The following is a 22,156-nucleotide window of genomic DNA, read 5'->3' on the forward strand; positions in this document are numbered from 1 at the left end:
ATTCTATTTTTACAAACTCCATTGTGGTGTATCTACTTAACCCTCAATACGTATGGTCAGACGTCTATAATCGTGCAGTGCAAGACCAAAGAAAAAGAGTATATACAAATTAACATTTTCAAGCTCGGGGGTTATAATGTGGTTCATCAAGAAGTGTCAACAGGCTCATAAACTGGCACTAAAGGTGAGATATAAATAGGACAACTTTTTGGCTTAGGATGTGTTCCAAACAATACCTTAGGTCATCCCTAAATATCTCAATATGCACAAATTTAATCAACCAAACAAACACAAATTCAACCATTTATCATTCCTACTAGCATGCTCGTTTCATTGTATACCATTTATCATACTTATATCACTTGATATAGTTGATTGCTTAATACCTATATATAGTGTAACATATAGAACTTAGTAGTCGAGTAATCAAAATTTTAAAACCACCTATTATCATGCCAAATTTATTCATAAACACAAGCAACCTATGTATATGCTCCTAACCAATCCCTTGTATTTCTACAAGCTCAAGCACACAAAAGTTAAGAAAAATCAAAGAAAATTGAAAAATAAGCAAGTTTTCGATGTTCCCCCTCTCAAACTTTAGCTGACACATTGTCCTCAATGTGTAGCCCATAAATAAATAAGGAAGGAAGTTACCCGATTGATCATGGTTGGTCCAATTGCTAATGGTAGGTGCTTCCTTCCTTCCTTCCTTTGTGTTGGGTTCCTACATAGAAAACTTAAACAGAACATACTAAATGTCTACCTATTAATCTTACTCATACAAAGTTTAAAATTAAATCATCAAAAACTTAATACAGGTCCTTATAAAATTAAAATAGTTTATTCGTCCTCCTTATCCATCTCCTCTGATAGAGGGTTGCGCGTGGACCAAGATCGAGTTGTCAAGTTACGAGAAAAGTCCTACGAAAACTATAGACACTTGGATCTGAAACGAAAATATAAAATTAAAATTAGAAGCAAAAAATCTATAAAGAAACACCCCAAAACAAGAAAGAATCAGCCAAGAGTCAAAACACTTATTAATAGGGTTTCTTGGAAGTAAAGAAACCGAAATTTAACTCAGAAAGACTCCAAAAAACTGAATGTTTATTGATGCCAAAGAATGTTGCCAAAACGGATCCTTGAAGCTTGGAATGGCTGAAAACGCAACAAGAACAATCACGCCAAGTTAGTCAACAATTCGGCACAAATAAAAATAATTAAAGAAGAACAAACAGTAAGAAAGATAATTAAGTCCTAAGAAGCCTTGAAATCAAGAAAGATTTCACAATCCCTTCAAACGGCTCGAATCTACCCTCCAATGTAAAAACACGGCAAGAAGAAGGCTGAAGATGGTTCCCACAATCAGAAAGATTGTTAAAACTACTTCTAAAGAAAACTGAAGAGAGAATTCTTGGAGAAACTCAAAGAGAATTTTCACTCAAAAAAAATCTGAATTCAATGTAATGTACTTAAGGGTGGCCGGCTAAGCCATATATATAGGTCTTCTAACTACTTTCCTAGCCCTACTAGGAAAACTAAAAAAAATCCCTAATTGTTGACTTTCAAGGGGAATTTCGTCCAAGGCCTTTAAATGGGCTTATTGGACTGAATTCTTACATAGAAATTTATTCCTAAAGTCTAAAAATTAAAACTAAGTATTTAAAGAATTAAAATTTTACAAATTGGGCCACTTTGACAATTTCGCCTGATTTTCAACTAAGTCTAATTTAAACTTCTTGGTTGGGCTTGGAACATCTTATTGGGTCGTATCTTCAGGAACAAGGGTTTGTAATCCGTTCTCTCCTAAAATTGGTTTGTTGATGCTCGTAACTGATATCCAATGCGCCTTAGCTGCAAGGTCCGGTTTCTTGGACCAAGATTTCCAAGATTTGAAATATTGATTTTCTTGATTCTTGAAATCGCTCAAAACAGCAAGATTGGACCAAGATTCGGTTTCTTGATTTTCTTGAAAACAAGAAAGTGAATCTTGATTTTCTTTTTCCTTTATATACGCATCTAAGGCCTTGATAATGAAGTCTTGAACGGTTCCATTTAGTTTCATACCCATTTGCTTGGCCTTTGACCTCGTTATTGGGCCTTGGGGTAATTTGAGCCCATCATGTTCTTGAGCTTGAGTTGGGCATTTGTGACTCATATCATCCTCACTCCCATCATTCTCTTCATCTTGTCCTTCCTCCTCATTTTCATGCACTTCTTCTTCTTGTTCCATATTTATCGGCATGAACATGTCAGGTGTATAATTGGAGAGTCGGATGTTATTTTGCCTTGCAAATTCTTTGAATATTGGTCTCAACTCTTGCATCCACTGTATCATCCAATCAAGCTTTAGATGACTACTTTTATCGACGTCTTATTAAGCTCATGCCAACCTTTGTGATGAAGTTGGTGTAGCCGTCGCTTCTTCTTATCGTTTCTTTTAATCCTTCATTTATTTGGCTCGTAATTTTATGTACTATTAGAACAAGGTATCACCAATAATACTTTTGAATGGTTTCAGTGACTGCTCAGTGGATTTCACAGGTACACCTGCCTTTTTGAATAATGTTACCACTAGGTGGGGAAAAAAGACTCCCACCTTCTGGCTACCAATGCATCTTCTCATGTTCTGATGAACCCGTTTATCGATACGTACCTTCTTTTTCTGCAAAATAGCATAAAGTAACACTGCTCTAAAAGTATTAACATTAGAAACATTTAAAGTAGGTAAGATTCTTTTGCATACAAATTGGATCCATATTTTGGCCTCAAGAAACATGATTGTTTGATGAAATGATACTGGGATATTGGTACCTGCGCGATATTTCCATTCACCCTTACCTTCAGTCAAGAAGTTTCTAATGTTATCCATATCTATGTCTCAAAAATATTCCAGACTAGTTTCATCAATAAAATCTTTTTCATAGTATGGACCATTATAAAAGTCACAAATAATACACTGGGTTACTCTAACCTCTTTCCTTTGCACCGGGACCATATCCCACATATGACCTTCAATGTTTCTAGACTCTTGGTCCTGTAATGATGTATAAAATTCTTAAACAGTAGGGACCACAAAACTCCCTTTAGGGATCATCCAAAAATGTTCCCATCTATGATATTGCACTAAAGGTCATATTTCTTCACACAAAATCACGGATGGATCAAATCCCCTCTCTTGGATGAATGTTTTTCCTTTAAGTTCATTAATATATTTTTCAACATTCATATTTGGGAAAATGGAGGGATTTTGAACCATTGATAGCTCCGTTTTTATGGTTCGCCTAACTTTCTTAGGAGGCATGATATTTCAATTTTAAGCAAACAATTCAATGGAACAATAAAAAGTTTGAGTTCAGGAACCTTTAATCTTTAATATATAATCGAAGTTCATTTAAATTCCTTGCTTTCCCATGATGTCCCTGTTCCTTGTTGCCCTAAATATGGTTGAAGTGTTTTCAAAGAATAAATAGAATGTGTATGAAATTAAAGGTTTAAGTTTTAAGAGGTTTTGAGATATTTGAAAGAGTTTGAGGGATTAGGGGTTAATAGGTGTTTTAATTAGAAGTGGATATGGTTTGAGGTTACAAAAGTGTTAAGAATTGGGTTAAATGAAGAGTAAGCCTCTAGGTTACGCCAATGGGTCGAGTCAACCCTGCAGAAAATTGCAACGATGTCACAACACAGAGGTATCATGTTGCAATATACCTGGCAGTGCACCAATGTTGCAACACAAGAATTCCATGTTGTAACACGTCCGTTAGTTTGGATGTCTGAAGAAAACTGTCTGCTATGTTGCAACACTAATTTTGTTTCGACTAAAAACTTCCAATTTTAAGGATGTTTCGATTTAGAGATGAACCTGCATGAAATAAAAGTCAAAATCTAAATTAGGTGATTAGTTTTTACTCTCCAACTTACCTTTTTTGATCAATTGAAATCATCGCTCGTCGGTAAAGTAGTGAAGCTGGAACTTGTCTATGGATGGAGCTTTACAAACCTGAAATGAAGTGAAATCACAAGACAAACTCTTATGAGGGTTAACAAAAATATTCCTCCCTTTTGTTTGACTTCTCTCTTCACTCGTTTCTTTTGCAAGCTCTCTTTCTTTTTCAACAACGGCACTCATTTCATTCACATTTTCTCTTACTTCTCTCTTGCTTTCTGCTTTTTCATTTTCAATCTCTTTTTCAAAGTTCTTTTCTTTCTCGCACTCTTTTTCTTTTTGTAACTCAATTTCTTTTTTTCTCACTCTTTGCTTTTTCTTTTTCATTTTTTTCTTCTTGTTTTTGTACTACACTTTCTTTAACCTCACTCACGCTCGATTTTACAATAGAAGATTTTATCTTAAGTTGATCCTCACATACTTGTTTTGGAGTGAGCGGTACTAAGGTTGTAGTTCCCCCTTGGTGCTTAAATGTATACCTATTGGTATAGCCGTCATGAATAACCCTTCAATCCAATTGTCATGGCCTTCCTAGCAGCAAATGGCAGGAGTGTATAGGCACCACGTCACACACAACCTCTTCTTGATATTTGCCAATTGAAAAGGCAACGAGCACTTATTGAGTGACCTTGAATTCGCCTTCATCGTTAAGCCATTGCAACATATAGAGGTGTGGATACTTGGTAGTGGTTAAGCAAAGCTTCTCCACCATCGTCGTGCTGGCTACGTTTGAGAAACTTTCACCATCAATGGTGACTCTATAGACTTTACCTTGTACAAGGCAGCGGGTATGAAAGACGTTTTCTCGTTGCTATTCCTTCTCCTCACTTTGAAGGTTTAAAGTCCTTGTGATGACAAGGGCTTTGCCACCGAAAGCATGTTGTAAGTCTTCTTCTTCTTCATCGGATGGTTTATGAAGCTCTACTCCTTGTCTTTTTTTCCTTTCGTTACAAGATGAGGTGACATCAAAGAATCAGCATGAGAAGTTTTATGTTGGGTAAAAGTGGAAGGATTCACATATGAGACACGATCAACTCTTCATGGTTGAACCTCCATGGATGAGTATTTTGGTGCACTCAAAGAGATACTTGTGCCTTCTCGTTTGTCACCCCGAAAGGCTCCAAACTCTTGGTTTCCTTTTCTTTGGCTTAAATCCCTCGACGAATAAGAATCACGACATGGATCCCTTCTCAAGAAATCATAGGATGATGGAATCCTTGACGATCTTGCTTTTATACAATCTAACTTTTCTTTTTGCATTTTCTCGATTTCAATTTGCATACTCCTTCACATTTCTTTCCTCATCATTTACAATTCAAACTCAGAAAGTTCTTGGGACATGATTTTAGCAAAGGATTAGAAAATAAAAGATGAATTAAATAGGAAATGGACCTCACCAAATTCAAAAATCCTCACCAATCTCTGGCAAAAAAAAAGATGGCATTCCACTCGTGTTTCATTCAATTGTTGGCTTTTACCTCTTGATGAATTCTTCACTCGTGCCTTTTACGTCTCAAAATCACATCTCAAAGTTCTTGGAGATTTTGTTAGACCTATTAGAAAGCTCGTAGGTCGGCTTCAAAAGGCTTAAAAAATGATTGATGATAGGTAATTAGGTAGGCTTGAAAGAAATTTTGAAGAGTTTGGCTGAAAATAATTTTAAGATCAAATGAGAAAATCGGGAAAGAAACACTTTGTAAGCTAGTTTTTTTTGTCGAAATATACAAAATCATACTCCTACTTTTGTATTTTCACTTTTAACTCTTGTATTTTTTTTCTTTGCACATATTTTTTTATACTCAATTTTTTTTTAATTCGAAACTTTTTTAACTTTTCTTAAATTCCTGGGAATATAAAAACGATGAAAATGTACTTAATTTGAAAAGCTCTAATACTAAATGATATAAACTCACTTACGGGATGTATTTGAGTCATTTGTTTGCCCAATCATAAATTAAGTAGTTTTCGTTTTGGTTTAACAAAAGGCTAAATTTAAAGAAGATAGTTTAATAAGCAGCAGATAAAAATAAAGATAGTTTGATGAAAAGATGGATAAACAGACTGAAAATAAGAAAGAACCCTTAATAGCGATTAAGGACCCGAATCTTATTAGTTTTAAGGTGAAAATGGTTTGATGAAAATGGACTGTGACCCACTATCCAATGAGATAGGAACCAAACGGTATCAAGATGAACGCCACACTCGGACGAGTGATAAGTTCAGAAAAGAAACAAGTTTGACGCCACTAGCTTAGCTAGATAAGTCAAGTTGAATCTCAAAGAAAAGCGAGAGTGAATAACTCACAAAGTTATATTTCATATAATAAAAGTCTTAGTCTCTGAAATGTTTAACAAAGAAACTATTTATAGGCTGAGAGATAACCAGCCGAATAGACAAAAATTAAAGGCAAAGTAATAAAGCTAAGTTAATTAAATATCCAACTGAAAACAATCCAATGAACTCGGTGAATTCAAGTGCTGATCAGTCTAGGTTCATGGCTTCAATGGGTGAGCTGAATGTAGCTTGATTTGGTGAATGAAGTTAATATTTAAAAGGTGCACTGAATTAGAAGTCAGTTGGTGAATGTACTTGATTGCAGTCGAATGGTGTTTGGGTGTGAACATTCGGTTATGAAGAAATCTTGGTTGTGAACAGCAAGCACCGAATGGTCACTTGAAAGGTTAGTTGATCAGCTCATTATTGTTGGCAAATGATTCATGAATAATTCAGCTAAGTGAATGCACCAGCCATCTCTCAAAAATACATGCGCATTCGAGTGCATGTTCTTCATTAAATTAGCTTCAATGAATTTAGAAGATACATGAAAGTCCAGCTGCAAACAGCTCCCAAGCATAATTCGGTTGCATGCTCCACTTTAATTAGCTTGAATGAACATGAATGTTCAGCAAAAATTAGCTCCCAACATACATGCACAATCGGGTGCATGCCCCGTATTAATGAGCTTCAATGAATCAGCTAAATACATGGATGTATGTTCAGCCGCATAAATGAATGTTCAGCTGCCCATTCTAGCAACCTATTAAGACTCATTTAAACACACGGTTAAAGCTTCAATAAGAAAAAATAAACACATAAATAAATATGTAAAAACTAGAACATATTAAGAAATTTGACTTGCTATCACATATTAAATCTGTCCGAAAATGAAACATGTTAAACATGCATTGATGTCATTCATACTTAATAAACAAAACAAACAATCATGTAATTCAAGTTGTAAGAAAATTAAACAAAATTAACAAACTAAATAATTAAATTCCAAATCATAGCAGCTGAGCTAGCTAGCTAAGTTGAATTCAACTTCAAACAATTTGTAGGTGTGCCTTGTTGAACCATCTAATTCATAATTGACGAGGCCCTCCTTTGTAGCTCCCTTCCACACTCGATCCACTAGAACTGATATTGACTCTTTAAACCGTTTAGCTCGAGCTCGAGTGATTGGTCCACTAGGCAGCTCAATTGGATCTCGTTTAGAGTTGGCTGAGTCCTCGAGCGGGTTCATATCAGCCTAGTCATCAATATCCTTTAAAAAATTAGCGTATTTGGGAATCTTTTCAATTAACTCAATTAAAGGTAGGTTAACAATTAATGTTTTAAATAATTTTAGGAAACTTACAAATTCATCCTCATCCCACTTCTGTTTTTCTTCTAGTCTTGAAGGGAATGAGATTTTTGTACCGGCAGAATCTTTAGTTATTTCCTTATCTGTCTCTACTGCCAGTGTGATTATCTCCTTTGATCCTGGCTCATCTTTCGCTTCTACGGGTACTTCTTGAGGTTTGTCAAATTTATAAGCAATTGTCTCTAAAGTAGTGGTTTCTAGGCTACTTAGTACTTTTCCCGATTGGAGTGCAATTGCTTTCACATGCTCCTTACCGTCTCCCCGTGGATTTTCTTCCATGTTGCTTGGAATACCTGTGCCAATTTTTCTTTTGATGTCACCCATCATGCTCATCAATTGGCTCATTTGATCCTAAAGTTTAGTCAACTTTCTCGTTGAATTGGTGCACTCAGATTGCACATGTTTTTAAAAAAATGGATCAAGTGTTGGTTTTAAACTTATGTATTTTCTGTTGAAATAAAACGTCGAATTCTCCGCTGCAACACTAGTTTTGAAGTTTTGGTTAACAAATTGCTAACCCAAAATGCTTGAAGAAAAATTGTTAAGGAAGTAATCAACTTGGGCCTTAATTTAATTTTGGAAACAATAATTTAGTGTTTTCATAAATTAGGTAAGGCCACTGCTAGTTTCGGTAATGTACGAGCAAAAGTGACCTTTTTCTTTTGTTCTGAAAAATGTTTCTTTTAAGAGAGTTAGAACATTATTTTTGTTTTGGGCCATCTCGGTGGTCAATGTGTCCTTCAAAATCTGATCAAAACATTTAGGCGGGGTTTTGGGGTGTTACAAAGATTATCTTTTAAAAGGTATGTATGTATGTATGTATGTATGTATGTATGTATGTATGTATGTATGTATGTATGTATGTATGACAAGGTACTTGCATTAGTAGTTTCATTTAATGGCATTTAGAAACTCTTTCTAGTTGTCATGTAAACAAAACCAAATTTTTTGTGGATTAAAATTTTTATAGAATATTTAGAAAAGTTTTGGGTTTTTTGATAGAGGGTTGCACGCGGACCAAGATCGAGTTGTCAAGTCACGGGAAAACTCCTACGAGGCTCTAAACGAACAGACCTGAAAATTAAAAATAGAGAATAAGATTAAAGCTTATCAGATCTGATATTAAATCCCCAAAATCAATAAAGTAGCAGCCAAGAAAACAAAGTGTAACACCCTGAACCCGAGACCGTCGCCGGAGTCAAACACGAGGTGTTAACAGACTTCAAACCACTTATTAAAATTTTTCCAGACAAGCTGTCAATCTGCGTACTAGTCGCTTTAAAAATCATATCTTGAGCTCTGGAACTCGAAATTCAGTTCCGTGAATTTTCCCTGAAACTAGACTCATATTCCCATCTACATATTTTTTTCTAGAATTTTTGGTAGGGCCAATTAGTACATTTTATTAGTCAAATTCTCCCATGTTACTGGGGTCGACTACGCTGACCTTTGCGCATTACGACCTGGATATCTCCCTGTACAGAGATTCAATACTGCTGCCGTTTGTTTCTATAGAAACTAGACTCAGAGAGGAATCTATACATATATGGTATGACTCCTAATTATCTCTGGTTAATTTATAATTAATTTCCAAAGTCTGAGCAGGGAATCCAGAAACCGTTCTGGCCCTGTCCCACGAGAACCTGATTATCTCTTAACATACTGTCCATATGATCTTTTTGTTACTTCTATATGAAAATAGACTCATCGAACTTCGATTACATAATTTATTCATCAATTAATTCCACTCCTACTATTTTTAGTGATTTTTCAATCTCATGTCACTGCTGCTGCCAGCATCTGTTACGAAAGCAACTATGCCCACTTCGTGTTTACTCCTTGATCTAACTAATAATTCATCATGCATATCACAAATTATGATCATGACTAACCATGCCAAAGGCTAATCATTGTCAAACTTCCCCCTACTACACTATTGCCATATCATGAATTTTAACACCAAAATAATCAACCATGACGTATGGCATAAAAAGGTCGAATTATCAAGATTTGCGACCTAACGTATGAATCCAAACCCAACCGAACATTTATGCCATTTTCGCATGGCTAAAAGATTACATACCAAAGTTCAAACACAACATAATAGCCTATACATGCCGAAATGTTCTCCTAAGCCAACTAAGAAGAAAGTACCAAAACTTGCTATCCGGTGTGATGACTTCGATGACGGCCCGACCACTCAAAAAGAGACGAGTCCAAGAAACCTAGTATGGGTGACAAGGAAACACCGAGTGAGTTTATAACTCAGTAAGTCATAAGCAATACACTACCATCCATTAATAACATTACCACAAGAGGAAACAAAATGGAACGAGGCTAGTTACTCCATCCATACCGAACCATACCATAGTTCCTCCGACCTATCGGTTCAATCTCATACCAAATCATGCATTCACATTCCATATACTCATCAATAGGATATTCGAGGCATTTCATAAATCATTTTATTTTCGTTACAATCGTACAACTAAACGGCCTTTCACCCATTCCACGATAAATCTTATGTACGTGACTTCAAGTATATTTGTCACATAGGTTCAACTTACCAAGCTCAACTCCAAATATAAACATAGCACCTATTAGCCATGAACTCAAGATACTTACCCGATCCGCTATCTGTGATCGACTCAATAGTGTCGCACACTTAGTGTCCATAATGATTCAAGAATATTTATTAAGTCCGCACACTCAGTGCTATATAATCAACTCGCACACTTAGTGCTACATAATCATACTCGCACACTTAGTGCTACATAGTCAACTCGCACACTTAGTGCTACATAGTCAAACTCGCACACTTAGTGCTACATAGTCAAACTCGCACACTTAGTGCTACATAGTCAATTCGGACACTTAGTGCTGCACAATTTAAACCCGCACTCTTAGCGCCAATCTCATGGTCATACTTGTTTATACCCGCACATTTAGTGCCGAGATCAACAACTCAATACATCTCACCTCTTTTCTTTTCATTCAACACTTTCATCATCACATACGTACATGCATATATATATTTATTCATTCCATTCAGCATCATTACATAGACGTTATGACCATTTGAATTAATACCAACTATATGCTTAATGACTTACTTTATGTTGGGTAAAATAATTCCGAGTCGGCTACTCGATGACCTTCGATTTCCCCTTGTTGGACGCCTCTCCTTTAGGTTCTTGAGCTTAAATAATACAAATAAGAGTATTCAATATTTAACCCAATAACATGAATTTATTTATCACATTCGGCAATCACATATCAAATAACTCATTTCCTTACTCATGTGACCACGTATATTCGGTCATGCATACACACATAAAATCAATTTGGAGACTCTATCAATCCAACATACATTCGGCACCTTCATCCACCATTCTACCAAGCATGTAATATTCAAACACAACCAAACTCACATTCGGCCCTAGCTCATAACAAGGTAGCCGATTCTTTTTATAGTTCAAACACTCCTCAATCATCATTCACCTAACTTTAACATGAAACAACAAAACTCACCATTTCTCATCCAAATAACATGAACAACAACCATTTCTTGAACACTTTCTCATGACCGATTGCTCATGTTACCAACAAGATTCAAGATTTGAACATGGGCTATTTAGAACTCAAGTCAATTACTAAAACATGCATGCATTTCAAGGACAACATCAAACATACCTTAGTCTAGCAAACCACCATAGCCGATTTTCTCAAGCTTTTCCCCTTCCTTTCTTTCCTCTATTCGGCCAAAGATGTTCAAGAATGAACACTTTTTTTTTTGTTTTCTTTCTTCAATTCACGGCAACAAGGGGATATGGATGAGACCATATTATTTTTTTTCATCACCCTTCCTTTCATTATTTAATCACCATGCTCATTATTTTATTTTTCTTAACATACATCACTAGCATAACATGTTGGAGACATGTTCCACCCATAGCATGGCCGGCCACTATGCTTTAGTTTGGCTAATTTGACATGCAAGGACAACACTTTCCCACGTTAATACTATTTGGTCCTTACTTATTTACCTATCATAATTTTCCAAGTCTTTCAACTAGATCCTTTCAAGCAAAATTCACATTCCTAATATAAAATTAAAACATCAAATTTTTGTACAAGTACTATCACACATATAAGATATGCAAATAAAATTTTAACTAAATTTTATGACTCGGTTTTGTGGTCCCGAAACCACATTCCGACTAGGGTCGAATTAGGGCTGTCACAATTCTCCCCCACTTAAGAAATTTTCGTCCCCGAAAATCTTACCGATAAATAGGTTTGGGTATCGTTCTTTCATCGAGCTCTCAGTTTCCCAAGTAGCTTCCTCGATCCCGTGTTTGAGCCATAACACCTTCACTAACGGAACCCTTTTGTTTCGCAACTCCTTCACTTCACGAGCTAGGATACGCATCGGTTCTTCTTCATAACTCATATCGGCTTGAATTTCAACCTCTGATGGGCTAATTATGTGCGATGGATCAGATCGATAGCGTCGAAGCATCGAAACATGAAAGACGTCGTGAATCTTTTCAAGCTCAGGGGGCAAAATTAATCGGTATGCAACTGGTCCAACTCGTTCGGATACTTCGTACGGGCCGATGAATCTTGGACTCAATTTGCCCTTACGACCAAATCTAAGCACCTTCTTCCAGGGTGAAACTTTGAGAAATACTTTATCTCCAACCTGATATTCAATGTCTTTTCTTTTCAAATCCGCATACGACTTTTGACGATCCGAAGCGGCTTTCAAACTTTCGCGAATTACTCGGACTTTCTGCTCGGCATCCTTAATCAAATCAACCCCAAAGATTTTACTTTCACTAAGTTCAGTCCAAAATAATGGGGTACGGCACTTGCGACCGTATAAAGCCTCGTAAGGTGCCATCTTAATGCTTGATTGAAAGCTATTGTTATAAGCAAATTCAATCAAAGGCAAATATCTTTCCCATGAACCACAGAACTCTAAGACGCAACATCTCAACATATCCTCGAGTATCTAAATTGTTCGTTCAGATTGACCATCGGTTTGGGGGTGAAAAGCAGTGCTAAAATGCAGCTTGGTACCCAAAGCTTCTTGCAATTTCTTCCAAAATCGCGATGTAAATCTTGGGTCTCTATCTGACACAATAGAAATAGGTACTCCATGTAATCTCACAATCTGAGAAACGTACAATTTAGCTAGTTTATCCAATGAAAAATCCGTACGCACGGGGATAAAGTGAGCCGACTTAGTCAGTCGATCGACAACAACCCAAATCGCATCCTTCTTACTTGCTGACAATGGCAGCCCGGACACAAAGTCCATTATGACTCGATCCCATTTCCACTCGGGTATCATGATCGGCTAAAGTAATCCTGAAGGCACTTGATGTTCTGCTTTCACTTGTTGACATATTAAGCATCTCGAAACGAAGTCAGAGATGTCTCGTTTCATACCATGCCACCAAAACTGACGTTTCAGATCGTTGTACATTTTAGTACTACCCGGGTGGATAGACATTCGGCCACTATGAGCCTCATTCAAAATCATCGAAATAAGTTCCGAATTCCTTGGAACACACAAACGACTTCTAAACCTCAAACAATCATCATCATCCATTCGAAACTCCGATTCCTTGTTCAGAACACACTCAGCCCGTTTTGCAACCAATTCATCATCAACTTTCTGGGCTTCACGAATTTGATGAATCAACAATGGTTTGGCTTTTAATTCAGCTACTAACACATTGTCGGGTAGAACAGACAAGTGCACATTCATCGCTCGTAAAGCAAACAGCGATTTCCGGCTTAAGGCGTCCGCAACCACATTAGCCTTTCCCGGGTGGTAATCAATGACAAGCTCGTAATCTTTCAACAATTCAAGCCAACGTCTTTGTCGCAGATTCAAGTCTCGCTGAGTCATTAAATATTTGAGACTTTTGTGATCCGAAAATACATGGCACTTCTCACCAAATAAATAATGTCGCCATATTTTTAAAGCAAATACGATGGCAGCTAGTTCGAGGTCGTGGGTCGGATAATTTCTCTCGTGTGGCTTCAATTGTCTCGACGCATAGGCCACAACTCGACCTTCTTGCATCAACACGCAACCCAACCCAAGTAGGGATGCGTCACTATAAATGACAAACTCTTTGCCTGATTCGGGTTGCACTAAAATTGGAGCTTCAGTCAAATGAGTTTTCAGTTGATCGAAGCCTTTCTGACATTTCTCCGTCCATTCGAACTTAGCATCCTTTTGAAGTAGCTTCGTCATTGGTGTGGCTATCATCGAGAAACCTTTGACAAATCGTCGGTAATAACCGGCGAGTCCCAAAAAGCTCCGAACCTCAGTAATATTTCTCGGAGGTTTCCAGTTAAGTATGGCTGAGATTTTGTTCGGGTCAACTCGAATACCCGATGCGGATACCACATGACCCAAGAAGCTAACCTCTCTTAACCAGAACTCACACTTACTGAACTTAGCATATAACTTCTTATCCCGCAAAATTTGCAACACTAATCTCAGGTGTTCAGCATGTTCAGTCTCATCTCTTGAATAGACCAAGATGTCATCAATGAACACAACTACGAACCGATCCAAATATGGTCTGAAGATCCGATTCATCAAATCCATAAATACCGCAGGGGCATTAGTGAGCCCAAACGGCATCACTAAGAACTCGTAGTGACCGTACCTCATTTTGAAAGCAGTTTTGGGTACGTCCGAATCTCGAATCCGCAACTGATAATAACCAGATCTCAAATCTATCTTTGAAAACACTGATGCTCCCTTTAATTGATCAAACAAATCATCAATATGCTGTAACGGATACTTATTCTTTATCGTCACTTTATTCAGTTGACGATAGTCAATGCACAACCTCATGGTTCCGTCCTTCTTTTTCACAAACAATACTGGTGCACCCCAAGGTGAGAAACTTGGTCGAGCGAAACCTCTATCCGTCAATTCTTGCAACTGAGCTTTCAACTCCTTTAACTCAGTTAGTGCCATACGATACGGAGCTATCGAAATTGGCGTAGTTCTAGGTACAAGCTCAATACCAAATTCTATCTCCCGAACAGGTGGCAAACCCGGTAACTCTTCAGGAAAAACATCCGGGTATTCACAAACCACCGGCACAGATTCGGGTTTCTTTTCTAACTCTTTGTCATCAAGTACATACGCAAGGTATGCTTCGCACCCTTTTCTCACATATTTCTGGGCCAACATTGCTGATATTACAGCTGGCAACCCCTTCAAATCCGTAGACTCAACTCGGATTACCTCGTTATTTGCGCACCTCAAATCAATAGTCTTGCTTTTGCAATTTACAACCGCATCATGCGCGGTCAGCCAATCCAAACCAAGAATAACATCAAATTCATCAAACGGCAAAAGCATCAAGTTCGCCGGAAAACAAGAACCTCGAATTACTAGGGGACATCTCTTACACACTTTGTCGACAAGCACGTAACGACCCAAGGGATTTGACACCCGAATTACGAACTCAGTAGACTCAACAGGTAGAGTCTTACTGGATGCTAAGGTTTCACATACATATGAATGAGTAGAGCCAGGGTCAATCAATGCAATCACATTAGTATCAAAGAGAGTGAAGGTACCAGTGATGACGTCAGGGGAGGATGCCTCCTCTCGTGCGCGGATGGCATATGCTCGAACAGCCGTATCAGAGGCCCCTCTCTGACTACCACCCCTACCTCCTAAAATTCTCGGTGGTCTACCTCTAGTTGTCACTCCACTAGGTCTTGCACCTTGAATCTTATTCTTCTCATCAAGCTCCGTGCAATCTCTAATGAAGTGGTCCTTCGAACCGCATCCATAACAGGCCCTGTTAATAGACTTACCCCAACATTCACCTATGTGTCGTCTTCCACATTGGGGACATTCAGGTTTCTCTAGATGATTATTGCCCACACTAGCTACCGAAGTAGCTCGGGAGTCCGTCGATGGTCTTGGTCTGATGGAAATTCCTGCAGTCGTCCTCGACTTATTAGTGTCCTCCCTGAACTGCTTTACGGCTGAGAACGGAGCTTTACCCGTCGATCTTTTACGATAGTCTCTAGCTTCAAATTCAGCCTTCTTCTTCTCCTTTCCAAGTTCTTCCGCCTTGCAGGCTCGTTCGACTAGTGTTACGAATTCTTTTATTTCCAAAATACCCATTAGTAGCTTTAAATCTTCATTCAATCCTTCTTCGAATCTTTTGCACATAGCAACCTCATCAGCTACACACTCCCGGGCATACTTACTGAGTCTCACGAATTCATGTTCGTATTCAGATACTGTCATACGGCCTTGCTTGAGTTCCAAGAATTCCTTACGCTTTTGATCAATGAACCGTTGGCTAATATATTTCTTTCGAAATTCCGTCTGAAAGAAGTCCCAAGTTACTCGTTCGTTCGGGACTATGGAAATCAAGGTCCTCCACCAATAGTAGGCTGAGTCCCGCAACAAGGATATAGCACACTTTAGACATTCATCGGGTGTGCATGACAGTTCATCAAACACCCAAATGGTGTTATCAAGCCAGAACTCGGCCCTTTCAGCATCATCAGTAACTATGGCCCTGAACTCCTCAGCCCCGCGCTTCCTAATCAAGTCTACAGGTGGCTTACTCAGCCTCACAGGATCAGTAACTGATGGCATTACTGGCTCCGGGGGTGGATTATTCAAATTCGGGAATTGTTGGACAGCCGGATTGGTTCGGGCATATTGCGCGACCCACTCATTCATCATGGTAAAGAAGGCTTGTTTAGCCCCCTCACCTTGATTATTCGCAAATGACTGAGGTTCAACAGGCGGCGTCCCTTGTGCAGGAGCAGCCGCTACACTCTCAACGTCATCCGCTAAGGTTCCTTCTACACCGGGGTCCATTTACAAATCAAAACATAAATTTTAACCGTCAGAAGTCATCACACAGTTAAACATTAACATTCGGCATGTATAGCTAGACTCATACGTGCTATGGTAGTCCTAGAACCGACTAAACCATAGCTCTGATACCAATCAAGTGTAACACCCCGAACCCGAGACCGTCGCCGGAGTCGAACACGAGGTGTTAACAGACTTCAAACCACTTATTAAAATTTTTCCAGACAAGCTGTCAATCTGCGTACTAGTCGCTTTAAAAATCATATCTTGAGCTCTGGAACTCGAAATCCAGTTCCGTGAATTTTCCCTGAAACTAGACTCATATTCCCATCTACATATTTTTTTCTAGAATTTTTGATCGGGCCAATTAGTACAGTTTATTAGTCAAAGTCTCCCATGTTACTGGGGTAGACTACGCTGATCTTTGCGCATTACGACCTGGATATCTCCCTGTACAGAGCTTCAATACTGATGTCGTTTGTTTCTATAGAAACTAGACTCAGAGAGGAATCTATACATATATGGTATGACTCCTAATTATCTCTGGTTAATTTATAATGAATTTCCAAACTCGGAGCAGGGAATCCAGAAACCGTTCTGGCCCTGTCCCACGAGAACCTGATTATCTCTTAACATACTGTCCATATGATCTTTTTGTTACTTCTATATGAAAATAGACTCATCGAACTTCGATTACATAATTTATTCATCAATTAATTCCACTCCTACTATTTTTAGTGATTTTTCAATCTCATGTCACTGCTGCTGCCAGCATCTGTTACGAAAGCAACTATGCCCACTTCGTGTTTACTCCTTGATCTAACTAATAATTCATCATGCATATCACAAATTATGATCATGACTAACCATGCCAAAGGCTAATCATTGTCAAACTTCCCCCTACTACACTATTGCCATATCATGAATTTTAACACCAAAATAATCAACCATGACGTATGGCATAAAAAGGTCGAATTATCAAGATTTGCGACCTAACGTATGAATCCAAACCCAACCGAACATTTATGCCATTTTCGCATGGCTAAAAGATTACATACCAAAGTTCAAACACAACATAATATCCTATACATGCCGAAATGTTCTCCTAAGCCAACTAAGAAGAAAGTACCAAAACTTGCTATCCGGTGTGATGACTTCGATGACGGCCCGACCATGCAAAAAGAGACGAGTCCAAGAAACCTAGTATGGGTGACAAGGAAACACCGAGTGAGTTTATAACTCAGTAAGTCATAAGCAATACACTACCATCCATTAATAACATTACCACAAGAGGAAACAAAATGGAACGAGGCTAGTTACTCCATCCATACCGAACCATACCATAGTTCCTCCGACCTATCGGTTCAATCTCATACCAAATCATGCATTCACATTCCATATACTCATCAATAGGATATTCGAGGCATTTTCATAAATCATTTTATTTTTGTTACAATCATACAACTAAACGGCCTTTCACCCATTCCACGATAAATCTTATGTACGTGACTTCAAGTATATTTGTCACATAGGTTCAACTTACCAAGCTCAACTCCAAATATAAACATAGCACCTATTAGCCATGAACTCAAGATACTTACCCGATCCGCTATCCGTGATCGACTCAATAGTGTCGCACACTTAGTGTCCATAATGATTCAAGAATATTTATTAAGTCCGCACACTCAGTGCTATATAATCAACTCGCACACTTAGTGCTACATAATCATACTCGCACACTTAGTGCTACATAGTCAACTCGCACACTTAGTGCTACATAGTCAAACTCGCACACTTAGTGCTACATAGTCAAACTCGCACACTTATGCTACATAGTCAATTCGCACACTTAGTGCTGCACAATTTAAACCCGCACTCTTAGCGCCAATCTCATGGTCATACTTGTTTATACCCGCACATTTAGTGCCGAGATCAACAACTCAATACATCTCACCTCTTTTCTTTTCATTCAACACTTTCATCATCACATACGTACATGCATATATATATTTATTCATTCCATTCAGCATCATTACATAGACGTTATGACCATTTGAATTAATACCAACTATATGCTTAATGACTTACTTTATGTTGGGTAAAATAATTCCGAGTCGGCTACTCGATGACCTTCGATTTCCCCTTGTTGGACGCCTCTCCTTTAGGTTCTTGAGCTTAAATAATACAAATAAGAGTATTCAATATTTAACCCAATAACATGAATTTATTTATCACATTCGGCAATCACATATCAAATAACTCATTTCCTTACTCATGTGACCACGTATATTCGGTCATGCATACACACATAAAATCAATTTGGAGACTCTATCAATCCAACATACATTCGGCACCTTCATCCACCATTCTACCAAGCATGTAATATTCAAACACAACCAAACTCACATTCGGCCCTAGCTCATAACAAGGTAGCCGATTCTTTTTATAGTTCAAACACTCCTCAATCATCATTCACCTAACTTTAACATGAAACAACAAAACTCACCATTTCTCATCCAAATAACATGAACAACAACCATTTCTTGAACACTTTCTCATGACCGATTGCTCATGTTACCAACAAGATTCAAGATTTGAACATGGGCTATTTAGAACTCAAGTCAATTACTAAAACATGCATGCATCTCAAGGACAACATCAAACATACCTTAGTCTAGCAAACCACCATAGCCGATTTTCTCAAGCTTTTCCCCTTCCTTTCTTTCCTCTATTCGGCCAAAGATGTTCAAGAATGAACACTTTTTTTTTGTTTTCTTTCTTCAATTCACGGCAACAAGGGGATATGGATGAGACCATATTATTTTTTTTTTCATCACCCTTCCTTTCATTATTTAATCACCATGCTCATTATTTTATTTTTCTTAACATACATCACTAGCATAACATGTTGGAGACATGTTTCCACCCATAGCATGGCCGGCCACTATGCTTTAGTTTGGCTAATTTGACATGCAAGGACAACACTTTCCCACTTTAATACTATTTGGTCCTTACTTATTTACCTATCATAATTTTCCAAGTCTTTCAACTAGATCCTTTCAAGCAAAATTCACATTCCTAATATAAAATTAAAACATCAAATTTTTGTACAAGTACTATCACACATATAAGATATGCAAATAAAATTTTAACTAAATTTTTATGACTCGGTTTTGTGGTCCCGAAACCACATTCCGACTAGGGTCGAATTAGGGCTGTCACACAAACGCCCTTAGGAATATCAATTATTGGATGCAAAGAAAACGGATTTGTGATTAATATAATTCCCAATCTGCCGAATCTAAGAAGAGCAAACACGAACGGCAAGTTAGTCTTGCCGTCCAAACCCTAGATCTAATTGATTTCGTGATCTGCTGAGTTTTTTTTGAAATTAACTTGCTGTTTTGTGTTCTTCTTTTCAGATTCAGCTGTTTGGAACCTATCTTAAATTCAATTCCGTGTTCTTGGCTTCCAAGATTAGCAATTCCTAAGTGTTTTTAATTATTGGATGATCTTTTATTGATTTGCGTATTTTCGTTTCTGATCTAATTGATTCTAAATTAGTTTTGCTATTTCGTTTCAGATCCAAGCGTCTAGCATTTTCATAGGAGTTTTCCGTGACTTGACAACTCGATCTTGGTCTGCGCGCAACCCCCTATCATTTGGTATCAGATTTTGGGCGTTTTGGGCGTTCTTGATTGATTTCTAAACTGATCTCCTTTTTAAAACAGAAAACAGCAGTTTTTACCCAGAAAATTTTTTGGAAAAAAATTCATTTCAGTGGGTAAACATTGTCCAATTGGTCTGAAATTTTATATGCATATTTTTGGCACTGTGATATATTATCAAAAAATATTTTCTGCAAAAAATCAGTAAAAAAGTCAAAAAAAAATTGAAAAATACGAAATCAAGAAAAAAATTAAAAAAATATTCAGCGGGTTGAGTTTAGTGCCGAAACTTTCCAGATCAAAAATACAATATTTAAGGACATTCCAGTTTAAATTTCATTATTTTTAGAGATCGGGAACACCTCGAACGAATTTGTCAAGTTACTCCACAGTTTTTCGGGTTTTCGGCTATCAGCAATTTTTATTGATTCTTAGCTGTAGGATTTCATTTGTTTTGCTTTTATTCTTCCTTTACACTATCTAACACCTTCTTGTTTCTTGTGTTATTAGGATTTAAAAGTGTGCACAATTCTTCCTCGGTGCAACACAAATCAATTGGTGTCTCATTATTTTTGGACTCCTAGTGAAAATTAGGATTCTTTGGTAGTTTCAGTTCATACACTTTCTAATTGATTGATATAGACTCTACTAAAGAACTCACAAGATTGAATTCTACCTCTTTGAGAATTTGATTTTCCTTTTTGAGTGATTAACGGTGAGGTTTGCTAATTTTCCTTTTTGAGTGTTGAGTGTTTGTTTTGCAGGTTTTTGAAAAAAAAAATGTCTAAAGTTGGTCAAGTTGATGATGACCATAATGATGTCCATGATAAATTTAAAATGGTCCAACAACAGTTAGACGAACGGGCTGCCATACTTTGAACATTGAGTGCTACTATCAATGAGATGCGATTGGACCGAGTGGAGAAAAGAGCCCAACGAGGACAACTTAATTCAAGTGAAAGGGCAAAAATGAGAGTGCCAAGAAGACGAACACCCAACAAATATTCAAGAAGAGATTCATATCATGATTCCTATTCAACGAGAAATTCAAGACGATGCAAAGCAAGTTTCGAGTATGAAGTTTTCCAAGGTGGCGAATAAGAAATCACAAGTAATCTTTCGTATGCCCCAAGGAACTCATCCACTGAGAATCAATTTCGAAAAGCTGATCATTGTTCGTATGCATGTCATTCCGTACATACCCAACGAGAGTCTTTTCATTCTAATTCATCTGTAACATCTCTATCTTGTAATGAAAAGAAGACAGAAAAAGAAATCGAAAAAGAAAAAGAGAATGTAAAAGAGCAAAAAGAGATTGAGAGTGAAAAGGAATGTGAAACAGACAAGAAAAGTGAAAAAGAAATTGAAGAAAGAAGAGAAAATGAGTTAGAAAAAGAAACAAAAGAAAAAGACGAGGAACGGGTAGTGAGGAATGTTTCCACTAACCAAGATATGAATTTTTCTTATGTTGCTACTTTTTAGGTTCTCGAAAGACCAAAAGATAACTTTCAACTTCAATACATTTTCGATGAAAGACGCTTTCATACGATCAACATAGGCAAGGTTGAAGATGAAATCACACTACATGAGCCCGAAGGTAAGCGAGGTAAGGAAATTTTAGCAACCGAGTCCCGTGCAGATTTGAAAATTATTGATAAAACTTTTGGTGACTTAGTTCTTAAAACATCCCCTCATTTTGATCCAATTAATTGTTATTCTTCGATTGTGGTTGATAAAGTCATTACGAAAGGAAGCTGAGTTGTTATTCTCTTGATTTGCCAAGTGTAAAATTCGTGAATTTGTGCAAATCTGTTTTGGTGAATAAAAAAGTTTTGAATATATGTTGGTATGTATGCGAAAATCCTCATGGTTTAACTTGATTGGTTTAATGAAATCTTTGTTACACTTTGGCATGACTAATCAAAATCAAGTTTTTAAACCCGGAATCTATTTTAGTATATTTTGTTGGAAAATCAAGCATCATCTATTGTGTGCAAATACTTTCT

The sequence above is a fragment of the Gossypium hirsutum genome, chromosome D10 (genome assembly GCF_007990345.1).
Source record: "Gossypium hirsutum isolate 1008001.06 chromosome D10, Gossypium_hirsutum_v2.1, whole genome shotgun sequence".
NCBI classification, from domain to species: Eukaryota; Viridiplantae; Streptophyta; class Magnoliopsida; order Malvales; family Malvaceae; genus Gossypium; species Gossypium hirsutum.